The sequence below is a fragment of the Gavia stellata genome, chromosome 2, assembly GCF_030936135.1.
Source record: "Gavia stellata isolate bGavSte3 chromosome 2, bGavSte3.hap2, whole genome shotgun sequence".
Taxonomy (NCBI): domain Eukaryota; kingdom Metazoa; phylum Chordata; class Aves; order Gaviiformes; family Gaviidae; genus Gavia; species Gavia stellata.
Window position 1 is genome coordinate 68,526,002 of NC_082595.1, and position 12,779 is coordinate 68,538,780.

General features: G+C 36.2%; 1 protein-coding gene across 8 annotated transcripts in view; it reads right to left on the reverse strand.

Annotated features, from left to right (window-relative positions):
* Positions 1 to 12,779, reverse strand: part of KLHL32 (kelch like family member 32) — a 100,112-nt gene that overhangs the window by 40,703 nt on the left and 46,630 nt on the right. The gene's annotated exons all lie outside the window — the stretch shown is intronic.

A 12,779-nucleotide genomic window follows, 5' to 3' on the forward strand; every position in this document is an offset into this window, starting at 1 on the left:
CCCAGGACGTCTGGGAAATATGCATGTTTACCCATTTTCTCTGTTCTTGCTGTATGCTTGCACTTCTCTTCCTCTCCCCTCTGCAATCCTGGTTTTCGTCTTCCAATTTACCACATTGCTTCCTATCAGCCGCCTTCTCCTTGACCAGCTCCATGTGTGAAAATGACAAGAAGTCTTGTCAGTTTCACTTTGCTGGTTAGTTAACATAGGGACTAGCGCAGGAAAGAGAAACAGACTAAATTAAGTCAATTTCACTTTCACTGCTCTGCTGGATGGAATGGCAGCACCAAATGAAACTGACAAGAAATCTTGTAAATGTCAAATGAGCTGCACGGCTGGCAGATAGAGCAGAGCAACAGGGAAGATGGGAAAGTGCGAAGAGGGGTTTTTTTGGAATGTTTTATGGACTACATCTTGAACGTGTGAATTGGGTGGCTGTCCCAATGACTGTGGAGCTGTTTATGCATATGCAATGGAGAGTGGAGAAAGAATTTTTTTCACCTGCTTAAAGAAGCCAGTACTGGAGGAAACAGAATCAAATTCCTGTGGAGGCTCCTGCTTGTTACATAATCTCCCAGTCTGAACAGTGCACCGTCCCTGGCAGGCTTGTACATTAAAGATGAATCCTGTTCATTATCTACTTAAAATGCTGCATAGGAGTTTCACATTGTTTTCTTGGAAGAACAAAGAAAAGTTCTTCACATTGTCAGAACAAGCACTAACAGCCATCATCCCAAAAGCCACAGATAAGCTAGTGTCAGTTCCTCTTCACAGTAACATAGAGGAGGTAAGGATAAATCCTCCCCAGTTGCAGAAAGAAAGAGAAAGGAATTAATTTTACATGGAGAAGTATCTGGTCTGTGTGCTTGCTCAGTGATTTAATATCTGCAGATCACAGATGGTACCCCACACCACCACTTCTGTGATGGCCATGCAATGGTGGCAACAATGCATAGGAGTATAATCAAAGTAAACATCACAGCATTTGACAAGCAACAACCATGGTTTATTATCCCTGGTTTGGAAGACTATCTTTTCAAAGAGCTCCCTGACTGAATGAATGCCAAACATCCAGAAAGAAACTCAGAAGAGCTCAGTGTATATTTATTGAGCTCTTTTGTAGTCAATGGCTATATCCGGGGAGGATTAAAATAAACAAATAAATAATCAAGCATTGTGATCTGAGGATCAACAGCCCAACTAAAATACAGGCCTGATCAAACCCGCTAGGTGTCAATGGAGAAGAACAGATGGCTTTTGGGAGACTTCAGAAGAGGACAATACTGAAGATACCATAATAAAATCTTCCCTCATTAGAGAGAAACAGTAACATGACACACAAATGCAGTTTTCCCCTGAAAAATCTTCACATTTTCAGTGAAATACGAAAGAAACTGGTAAGCCTTAACTTTTGGATTGGGTATTTTTGATGATGCCCCAAACCAACATCAGTTGAAGATTTTTAAGAAAGTTGTCATACAGTTGAAGAGGCCAAATATACTTGTGAGAGTTCGTTTATCCATCCATCAGTTGTTTATTTACAATATTATTTATTTTTATTTGTATATGTTCACTTATTTCAGATGCATATTTATTTGTCTATTTATTTATTATGGGGGTTTATTTGTTTACTTATTTTCATTTATAAGCTTCAGAGGATTTTTAATGCTTTGCATAACATAATGTGTTAGCGACCTGCTGAACTTAACAGTTTACTGCTTGATGAATATTGCCAAGTATATTTTGTTAAAACTGGTCTTGGCCTGTAATCAGAACCATTAGTTTCTGTTTTTGTAAGGTTAGAGTTGATCTACAGGTTTGTATTTCACAGTTGAAGAAGCAAGCAGTGCATTAGCTTTTATAAATAAAAATTATCAGACTGTCATATCAATACTGAAATCAAAATTATACAGTACTATACATTACTGTCTCTGTGATGATACTAGGGGGCAAAAATGTCACACTGAGACTGCAAGAGGTGTATCACAGACCAGATAACCTAGCTCTGCATATGTGGTAAGACTTTCAGAAACATCAGACTAAAATGCAGTATGTAAGTTAGTTGGGAAAAGAAAAAAAAACAAAACACAAAACCAAAAAAACCCCAAAAACCCACCAAAAAAACCACAAAAAACCCAAATGACCTTACCTTCTAGCTTTAAAAAAAAAATCCAACAGGAAGATCAAAGCAATAACTATCAGCTTAGTCTGATTTGAATAGATTTTCAAACTAAACTCTTAATTGAATTTAAAACTTTGTTAAAAAATGAAATAGGTTACTATGAAATTAAATTTAGGTGTGGTCATGAATAAGAGTTCTGTCAGTCTCTTGTTTTCCACAAATTTTATTATATTGTGTTAAAAGAGCAGCTACAATATTTAAAAGTTGTGTGCAACTTTTTTCTGGTACTGTATAGAAGTATACGTTCTTTAAAAACATGCAATACAGAACAGGCTTATGTAAATTATTGAAACTTTTAATCTTGTTTTTATAAACTTTTAAATAGATGCCACTTATCTTTTTTGAACTGAAGGATGAAATATGAACACAAGCTGAACTGTCACTAAGAGTTGATGAGAATTAGGGAAAGGTAGTGATCCTATCTCTTTCAATGTGATGTATGTTACACTGCTGAAACACATTCAGACTAAGAAAATATGTGTAAGATTACATACACAGATCTTACAACTAACAGTTGAAATAGTTCTAAAATCTCACAGTAAACTCAAACCAATTTAATAAATCGGCCAAATTATTTATCAGTGTCTACTTCTAAAAGAAGAAACTATCTTTGATCCTATGCATTTTACTTACTATACACCACCCCCCGCTTCCCCCCTCTCTGAAGTAAGAGAATCCATTGTTCTACACTACTGGTCTTCCAATTCAATAGTATCAACCTTTAGATGCCGAACCAATTTAACAATGAGCTGACATTTAAAACCCTTGTAAAAGAAAATCAGTTTTCCAAACAAACATAATCTGAAAGATGACAATATTAAATATTCAAAATAAATGATGTGACACTGTCGATGTTTTAATATAGAGGTGTATTTTAATACAGAGATATGATAAATTGTCGAACAGGAATAATAGATATAAACATTGTATTTAAATTACTTCCAAATCCATCTTTAGTTGTTTGTACTTCAAAGAATAATTGCCTTGCACAAGCCACAGAAAAGGATGTAAGTAACAGATTGATAAATTAGAGTTAATCATAACCAAGTAAACAGCAGACTACAATGTACTTCTATTCCTCTGCTCCATGTTATAAATAGCAGAAAAAGCACAAGGAGAACTAAGGGGAAAGAACGCGTTTCTTTATGACCTTATTTGAAAGATAAACTCCTTGGGGAAATACAATTTATTCAGATTATCAAGACCCTGCTGTGCAAATCTACAGTCTGGGAGCACACTACAGAGATCAAACAATATTTACTTTATTCTGTTGGGTATAAAAGCTTTTAATGAATGCATAATTAAGACAGAAAAAGTATATACAGCTTTAGAATTCCACTGCCAAGCCAAGCCATTAATATCCAAAGTATCATACCCAGTTGTAACTCCACCTGCTTCCTATTTAGATTACAACACTGTTATAAATCAAGGTATTAAATGACTAACCCTGCTGCTGTAACAGAGAAGAGTTGCACGGTGACACTATTTCCCCTTTCCCTAAAAGGGGTTCAGCATCTTTAAGGCAAAAAAGGAAGTGTGAGGTCTCTGGGACAGGGATATGTTTATTCAAAATCCTTAAGCAGCACCTAGCACAACAGGGTCTTGACCCCAAGTCCTCCAGGTTCTTTGCTATGTTAAATACTATGAACCAGCTGCACCATTCAGAAGAGAATCTTGACATAAATCACAGCAAAGACAGACTCTAAATAGATAAGGGAGAGTAACAAAATGAAAAATTGTTGCCAGATAAGTATATTTTTGTCACTACAAAAGGGATCAACACAATTTTAAGAGAAAAGAAGTCTGGTTCTGTTGGTTCTAGCTCTTCCTTTCTATATCAAAGGTTCTAATTCTGCAAAACCTCACATATTTACTTAAGAACTAACAGATCATGCACATATTCAACAGCACAGCAACAGACGTACCTATTTCATACTAAGCATAAGCACAAATCCTTCAATAACTATATTTTAGATCTTCTTTGAAATTTTCCTCCACTAAACACCAAGGCCATCCAGTTGAACCATGAAAGACATTTTGCTGAAGCCTGGTCACAGTGGAACAGCTGGGTCAGAATTTTGCAGTATAAAACTGTGTTTACATTTATAAGATCAGTGCAGACTGCAGATGTATTTATAGGCACAGTAAAGAATGACTTTTTAAATGACTCATTTTGTAAAATTAATTTTTCTGGTAGATCATTGCTTTCTCAACACTTTCTGTAATTTTTGCTTTTGTTTTCTCTTTTAAGCATGAAAACTTACTTTGCATCCTTGCTGCTATTTAAAAGTAGGTCTGGGGCTAAGTACAAGAGCAACAATATCAAAACATTTCAGCCCTATTATTTTTCCTCTTCCCTGTGAGAATTCATTTCCCTTCTCACTTAGCGTTTCCCTATATCTGCTTTCAATTCTTCTGGCTGGCGCTAGTGACCACCCTCTTTGAAGGCATGGAGGAGGCCTGTGACCTTCACAAGCACAATGGAAAGACATGACATTGTCAGATTGCTCATGTGATGAGACATATGCGTGATCTTCGAAAAAGAAAGTGAAACATGCTATATGCAGATACTCAAAAGTAAAACCAAAAAAAGTAAACATTTTCTAGAATCTCACATATATTAATCTAAGTTATTAAATAGGGTAAATATTTTCAAATGGCAATCCAATTAAATATTTTAAGTGACCCTGATTATACATACCTTTCATATATTGCATACATGATTATGTGTATCAGGGAAAGAAAAATAATAATGAAACATGAAGACTACACAGTTAAAGTTTCATGGTACCATTGGAACAACCACAGGTAAGGTTCAGAGTTTTCAGTGGCTGCTTTCCCTTGCTAAACGGATGCTGCTGTGGGAGTTTAATTTTTATTTTTTTTTTTTTAACTGCACCTAGCACAGAAACTCCCCACATGAAAAGCTTTACATCTTGTCAGGTATTCCTGGCAAGATAACTGTAGCAATCAGTATTATTTAACAAATAAAGATACAGGGATGAAACGGAACATGGAGATCATCTATCCCTTCACCTGGCCCTTTTATACCATTTCAGACAGTAGAAACCCAAAGGGAGGATTTAATCAGATTTATTAACATTTGCAGTTTTTGCCAATTATGGGAGCCTGTCTTTTCCTCAAATATGTTATAAGGAATGACATAATCCTGCATTCTTTACTCCAGCAGAAATCACAGAATATTGGTACGTAGTCTTTATGGAAGTTTCATTACTTTGTATTTTTGCTGACTCTTCAGAGTTACTATAGTGCTTGAGAAAAGCTGAAAACGACTTGGTTAATCCATCAACCACCAGCAATCTTTTATGGTAAATGTACACTTTCTTTTTTTGGTTGCTAATATCGTCAAATCCAGAAGGAGCAAGTTTTGTCCTTTAGAAAGTTCATATGAGTAGCAGTTAAAAAAATAATTACCATCAACAAGAAGAATGAAGAAAAATAGGACTGTACAATACTATTGCTTCCAATTCTTTTGCAGACTTTAATTAAGTTTAATGCCATGAGAATACAGGAGTGGAAGCCTATTCCCCTACTACACTGGACAAGCTCATCATATCATCTTTGTCATAGATTAAGAAAGATCCATCTTAAAACTCGCTCTGTTCTTGCTCCCAGCTACTATTATGAGAAGGCTCAGCTGATTTTGAGATTCCATCTCCTAATTTCCAGCTTAATTTACTCAGACAGTTTACACACATTTGTTCCTGTGCCAACATTATCTTTTAGTTTTAACAGCACTCTCTCTCTCTCCCTGTCCCTCTCCCCCAGTATTTATTCCCTTGATATATTTACAGAAAGCAATCATGTTCCTCCTCAGCCCTCATTTTGCTAGACTAAACAAGCCAAGCTCTTTTAATCTCCTCAAGTAAACCAGGCCTTCCTGATCATCTTAGCTGCCCTTTTCTACACTGCTCCCAGTTTGACTTCATTTATTCTTCTGCATGGGCAAACTCTTCGCAGTACTCATGATTTTTCAGCAGTACTTGTACACCAGCATTAATATTTCCTTAGATTTATAAATTACCTTGCATGAAATATCCTAGACTTAAACTGCCTTTTTTATGATGGTATCACACTAGAAGCTCAAAGCCTTCCTATGATTTAATACACGAAAATTCTCGGTAAACTTGGTCCTCAAGTGACACACAGTAACAGGCCTTTGTCTGCCAGGCAGGACAGAAATAATACGACATGTTACAAATGGGAATTGAGTATGATCAACTGAGATGCAGTAGAGTCTACTGAGGATGCTCAGAAATTATTTTCCAACTGCTTATTTAATTTCTTTCTATATTTGAGTAATAGATCTTGTAATTGTCCTAGTACATACCAGTTACTTATTGGGGGAAAAAATATTTCAATAATTTTCTTAAGATTTGTTTCAAAAGTAGGCAAAGAAATCCCCTTAATATTCTGAAAAACAAAGTAAGTTTTGAATCAATATAAAGTATGAAAACTTTCAAACGTAGTGAAAATAGAAGTAGAAAATATGTTTCTAATACGTATATGTCTAAACACAGTATGTTAAAGTGGGACTTTTAGTCTTAGTCCCCATCTCCATTACCAGCATGGAGAGGAGGGGGAGAGTGGGGGGAAAAAAAAAAAAGCCACAAACAAAAAAAAAAGAATCAACATTACTGATAGATCTATTAGTAGATGTATTAAGGTACCTGGCAATTCCCCTTTCCAACGCCTTTTTTCAGTAATTTACTATTTTGCCAACATTTAATACTTTAAAGCTGAAGTTTTCCAGCCTCAAGATGAATCTATTTAAAATCTCTTGAAAACATCTCAAAAAGTGTATAACACATTACTAAGAATGAGACTGAGACAGGAAAAGACCACTACTCTTCCACATTAAAAATATTCAGAATGGAAATAGCTTGTAGGAGTTCCCGTCACTGTGGAAAACTTCCGTTGACCCCCCTCATCAGCCTCTAGAAAAATAAATAGTTTGGATATGCTCAGTAATGACGACTTTGAGATTTGTAGCTAAAATCTCATCCCATTCTAGCTGCACTGTCCATAATCTATTCCACAGCTAAGCAAGATCCTGTCTGCATCATTGTCCACCAGTGTGGGCCAAATCACAATGACAAAACATGAAGGCTGAAAGTCCGTTTCTATTGCACTGCTTAGGATTCACTTTGGAGCCCCAGCAGGTCAAAGAAAGACACTATCACTTTCAAACGCAGAAGCATGAAAAAACCCTCAGACCGAAGAACAGGAGAGCAGATCCAGACAAGAAGTGCAGAGATAACAAGGGGCAAACAATACAGGAGAGTTGGCATCACAATCCAGAGAAGATGTGGCTTCTCAAGGAGGCTGGGTGATAGTTCCTCCAACTGCTCTGCATAAATGTAAATGAATAATGATGAAGATGGATAATAGCATAATAGTCACTAATTAAAAAAGGAAATCAACACTCATGATATTGTGCTAAAGAGGGAGCATATTCCAAAATTATTAATATACTAATGTTAACCCTCTATGTATAAATAAGAACAGGGAAGGTGTTCATGTGCAAGGAATATATAATATGATTCAAGCAACTCTGTTTCAGAATCTTTTTATGACTTTATTTCTGGAACTTTTCAATGATGTATACACATGTGCTCTGTAACAAACCCAGCGAGGGACCACTTTTCTTAAAAATCCGTCTCTGCTTCGGAATGCCAGGCAACAGCCTGGCACCAAATGCTTAAGGATTACAAAGCTAATAAACACATCTAAAAATGGAGAATTGGAAAAGGGTAACGGTAGTGAGCTGGACACCTAGTATCACCAGTAATGAAACAAACTGCCTAAAATGTGTGGAATGATGGGTTAATTAAAACAGACAAATTCAAATCTCAGAAATATTTGCTAAACAACCCAAAGCAACAAAACTTTCTCAGAATTTTAAGGCAGTATGTGATACTCTATCTACAGAAAGGCTGAATCCGGTGCAGGATAACTCAAAACTGAGTATAATTTTGATAGACAAAGCAGAATCAGTCACCAATCTGAAATCAATAGTTCCTAATGCATTGTAAGAATCACATCACCCCAGCTATCTACTAACATTTGACTTGTATGAACGGAATACGACATCAGTAGGGAAACTTATTTTTTTGAAACCTCAAAAGAGCTCATCTTCCCAGGTTTACAAGAAATATTGGCAGAATAAAATGGGACAAATTTAATACAAGGAGTACGAGAGAAATGTGAGTGTTCATAGATTGCATATATTGCGTACTTTTAGTAGGATGCATCTTAGATGGATCAAAGATTTTTTTCAATGACAATCTCAAAATGAAGTTATTAATGGTAATTTATAAAGTAGTGTAACTTTTTCCATCAAAGTCCTCGGGGAATTGATTCTTGGTCCAGTACAGTTAACAGTTTCATCGAACTAGAGAATGGTGAGTTTTGCCTACAGAATTAGCAGAAGACTCTGCAAAAGCAGTGGGGTAACAAATTATGAGAATGACAGAATTGAATATTGTCTGGTTTTCCTGGCAAAGTGATCACATTAAAAAAATAATAAAATATCTGAGAACCAGTAACATAGCTGACACAGAAAATATACCAGGCTCTATTTGGAACACTTACAGGCCATCAGGAAGCACTAAGAAGTGGTCATAAATAGCAACATCAGTTCTCAGAACAATGCTGCAGCAAAAAACCAATAGTCTCATGTCATAAAATGCACACTGAGTACTGTCCAATAAAAGAAACAAACCCTCTTGCTGTTTCAACATTGCATTTTTAAGGCTACTGCTCAAATATTGGTCCCAGTTCCGAAGTCCACACTTAAGGATATGAAAATGCTATAGGCTGGAAAACCAACCCTGCAAGATTTAAGGTGCTCAACTTAGTTTTTTAAAGAAAGACTCCTGGAGGATCTTGATCAAAAGATATTTATAAAATGGAGAGAATATATGAAAGCAAAAGAGTTCAGACCAAATTTTCAGAAAATAAGTTTCTGGCTCATGAATACAGGATCAAAGTTACCCTGGCCACGGGAGCAGGAAGTACAGGACTGTGCATTATCTTCACGTGATTAGGAACATTTTGAAAATCTGCATTAAAAAAATGACTGTAATAAAACAAGTTTTTTGCCAATTGTCTGTACAGGTAAAGAAGGAAATATTTATGCAATTTGACCTCTGAGGGTATATGGTTTCACATTCCTCTGAAGAGCAAGAGACTTGTTGCAGCTGCATTAAGATATGAGGGTACTCAGCAGTTAAAAGAATCTGATTATAAGTATGTAAATGATAAAAAGGCAACATGTCCATTTTATTTGGAAAACTGTTATTTGTTCAGGTATCTCTACGCTCCTGCAATATCTGACCTCAGCTCAAAAATCACTAAGAAATTTTTTGCTCACAGCACTAAACCAAGGCCAATTCTCATTTTACAGAGAAAAAAGGAGGAGCAGAAGAATAATTTAAAAGATTCCCCATTGATGCAGAAGATAGAAAAAAAACCCCTCAAACGACTGGAACCCACTACAGTGCTCTAGTAGTTAGATAATTCTTTTCTTTCCCACCTCCAACTTTAACACAATTTAAAGTTATTTATACAGCCCAATATATCAGCAAAACGTCTGTAACATGTTTTGTATAAGCATTATGTCTCAGTAAAATAAAACCCTCTATGACACTCTGTCCCTAAATCTATGCAGTGAAAAAGATCATCTCTCTTTCCCATGCCTAGAAGCTGTGCTGATTAGTAGGTTTACTACATAATAATCAGAACCGATTTCAGGAGGTAAACAGGGTAAAAAGGTATAGTAATAGTCCGTATACAGCAAGAAAAGTAAAAGAATGAAAAAAATTCTGGAACCACCACTAAATTAAAAAAAAGAATTCAGTATGTGTGGAGATCAAGGGGTTTGTATTTTCAGCGTTATTGACTAGGGATTCACTTACCACTCTCTTGGTCAGAAATTACTATAAATCTGACTCTCAAAACCAGAAAACCTAGAAAGGGTAAAGCCCAAATGTAAAAAATGGATCTTGACTCAATGTCCAGTTTGACATTTCCTACATCTGACCTTCAGTAGTGCCAAACAAGTCACAAGTCCTCCCAAAACTAACACATGTGAATGTTCACGCTGCTGGAGGTGCTAAGCATCAGGAAGGCATGAACCTTCAAAGACCCTGCCGACTTTTGCTCATTTAGTTTCTAGCAGTTCTTAACAAGAGTAAAAAATAATTCCCCCACACCCTGAATCTCAAACAGCTAACAGTCAGAATTCCATGCTTTACCACCAAGGCTTTTTTTCCACAGAAATATAGAAGAGAAAAATATTTAATCAATGCATCATATATTTAAGACACGTAACCAAATGATGAAACTCTCACTGGCTTCAAGATTTCACCTTAAAGACACCACTTTTTAAAGCAGAATACATCATTGTAGGCCCAATTTCTAAGTGTTCACAACTATAGACGCTTGCCAGTATCTCAAAATCCTGAAGTATATGAAGGGCCCCTCTTCCGTATCCCCCTTTAAACACAATCAGAATGAAGTGAAGCCAGACACCCTTTAACAGAAACTTGGAAGAGCATTTAGAGGAGGGATATAGCTCAGTTACTTCAAAAAGAATATTTCTGCAGCTGATCTAAGAACAGTCACTGTTTTTAAAAACAAACTAGAGCTTACTGAAAGAGTTTTTAGTCAATGATTATTCCATGCAATGTTATAAAACTTGGTCCTTTCCAAATACAAATTTTAATAAGAAATGCTGCTAAAACATCCAAATTGCAAAGATTTCAACCACACACAAGCAAAACACTAACTACAGCTTATCAAAGGTTACATATACCTAATGTTGTTTGTTTTCGCCCACCCCAAAATACTCACCACACACACTGATCATTTCTGCTACTTGTTTTATTCCTTTTAAAGAAGTTCCCTTAACCTGTTCAACTTTTGGTCCAGGGCTGAATGGTGCTATATGAGTCCAGAACTTGATTAGGACCTTTTACCAATGGTGTATAATATGCATGCAAGTTAAGACTCACAACAGTATCTAGGTAGTCAAATAGTATTTACTGACAGTAAACTTTCAATATTAACCTCTGGGGGTCCTTGACATCACCATTGTACACATATACTCCCTGCATACTTCAGTTCTCCATTAAGATGGTTATGCTGCAAATATGAGTAAAAATATTGTGAGGCAGGCAAAAACAAGATAGCAGCACATATAAACATTGATTTTGGGCCTGGCATATGACATTGGGCCTGGCATATGACATTGGGCCTGTCCCCCTAGCTTTCTCCATGTCCACAACACACCTTTTCAAGTCAGTGGGATTTCCAATTCCCAGTGTGTTTTGGGGGCTGAACATACCTGAGGTTACTACAATACTTTCCCCATGACAAACAGGTGTGCTTAGATGCTATGGAAATTCAAGGCCTTTTCCATATATAATTAGAACAGATGTGCCTTATGGTAAACAGGGAGAAAACACTGAAATGAAATTTAGAAAAAAACTCCTTTGAGTGGCTTTGGAAACTTTCACAACAAAGGTCAAAGTGTTTATGAGGCAAGTCCAGCCAATATTTTACTAACCCTCTAATCCAGAGGGCACAACAGCTCCTATAAAAATTACTGTAGAGACAATTCCATGTGTTACCAGCTCAGTTCCTGCTGAACCACAAATAAAAGTCCCAGTTTAAGTCATTCAAGATCCAATGCCACCTATGCAGCTAGACATGCTCTGTGGTAGAAATCACAAATTCTGTAAGACTGTTGAAACAGATGGGAAATTTAGCAGCAATTTCCTCCAAATTAATAAACAGAAGTTTAGAATAGATTACATCAGAAAACAAGTGACTAGTTACAGTTTGGAATAACACACTTGCAGGGCATTACTGATGTTTAATAAAGTTGTTGATACCACTAATCTTTAGGTTTGTATCTTTAATTTTTAGAATTAGTGAGATGAATGAGGACAATTTATAACTTTCAAAGCTCTGATTACATATTGGCTGAAGATTCAGTAAGACAGCATGTATACATTTATATTCATTCTGGGTTCAAGGACCCAAAATGAATATACCCTGGACAGAAATGAAGATTTTGTTTTGAATAGAATTAGTCTACATCACAATTCTGAAGCAAGATACTGGTTCCCTGGCAAATTCTGCTCTGATGCAGTTGTGCAAACAAAACACTATAAATGATGGAACGTGCTAAAATGCCATTTAATTTACCCCTGCTAAGAGATCTGCTGGAAAACATCAACAACCTTATGTGGAACTTGTTTCCTTCTTTATGCTCCCCTACAAACTGAAATGGTTCAGCAAAAAATGTTTCTCTAGTAGGTACTGAAATGGTATTTAACAGTAGTTAAAACTAGATGATAACTTGGGGTACTTCCATTTCGGAAGCCACTTATATATACTTTGGGCTTAGGTCATTTTCATTACAAATCTTGCTTCTTAACTAGCACAACACCCCAGTTGAGTGTGTTGTGAGAAGTTCAGATAGATGGATCAAACAGTAATCATTAAGCCATCAGAAAAACATAACATATAACAGGGGGGGCAGGGAATCAACCACATAGATTTGTAT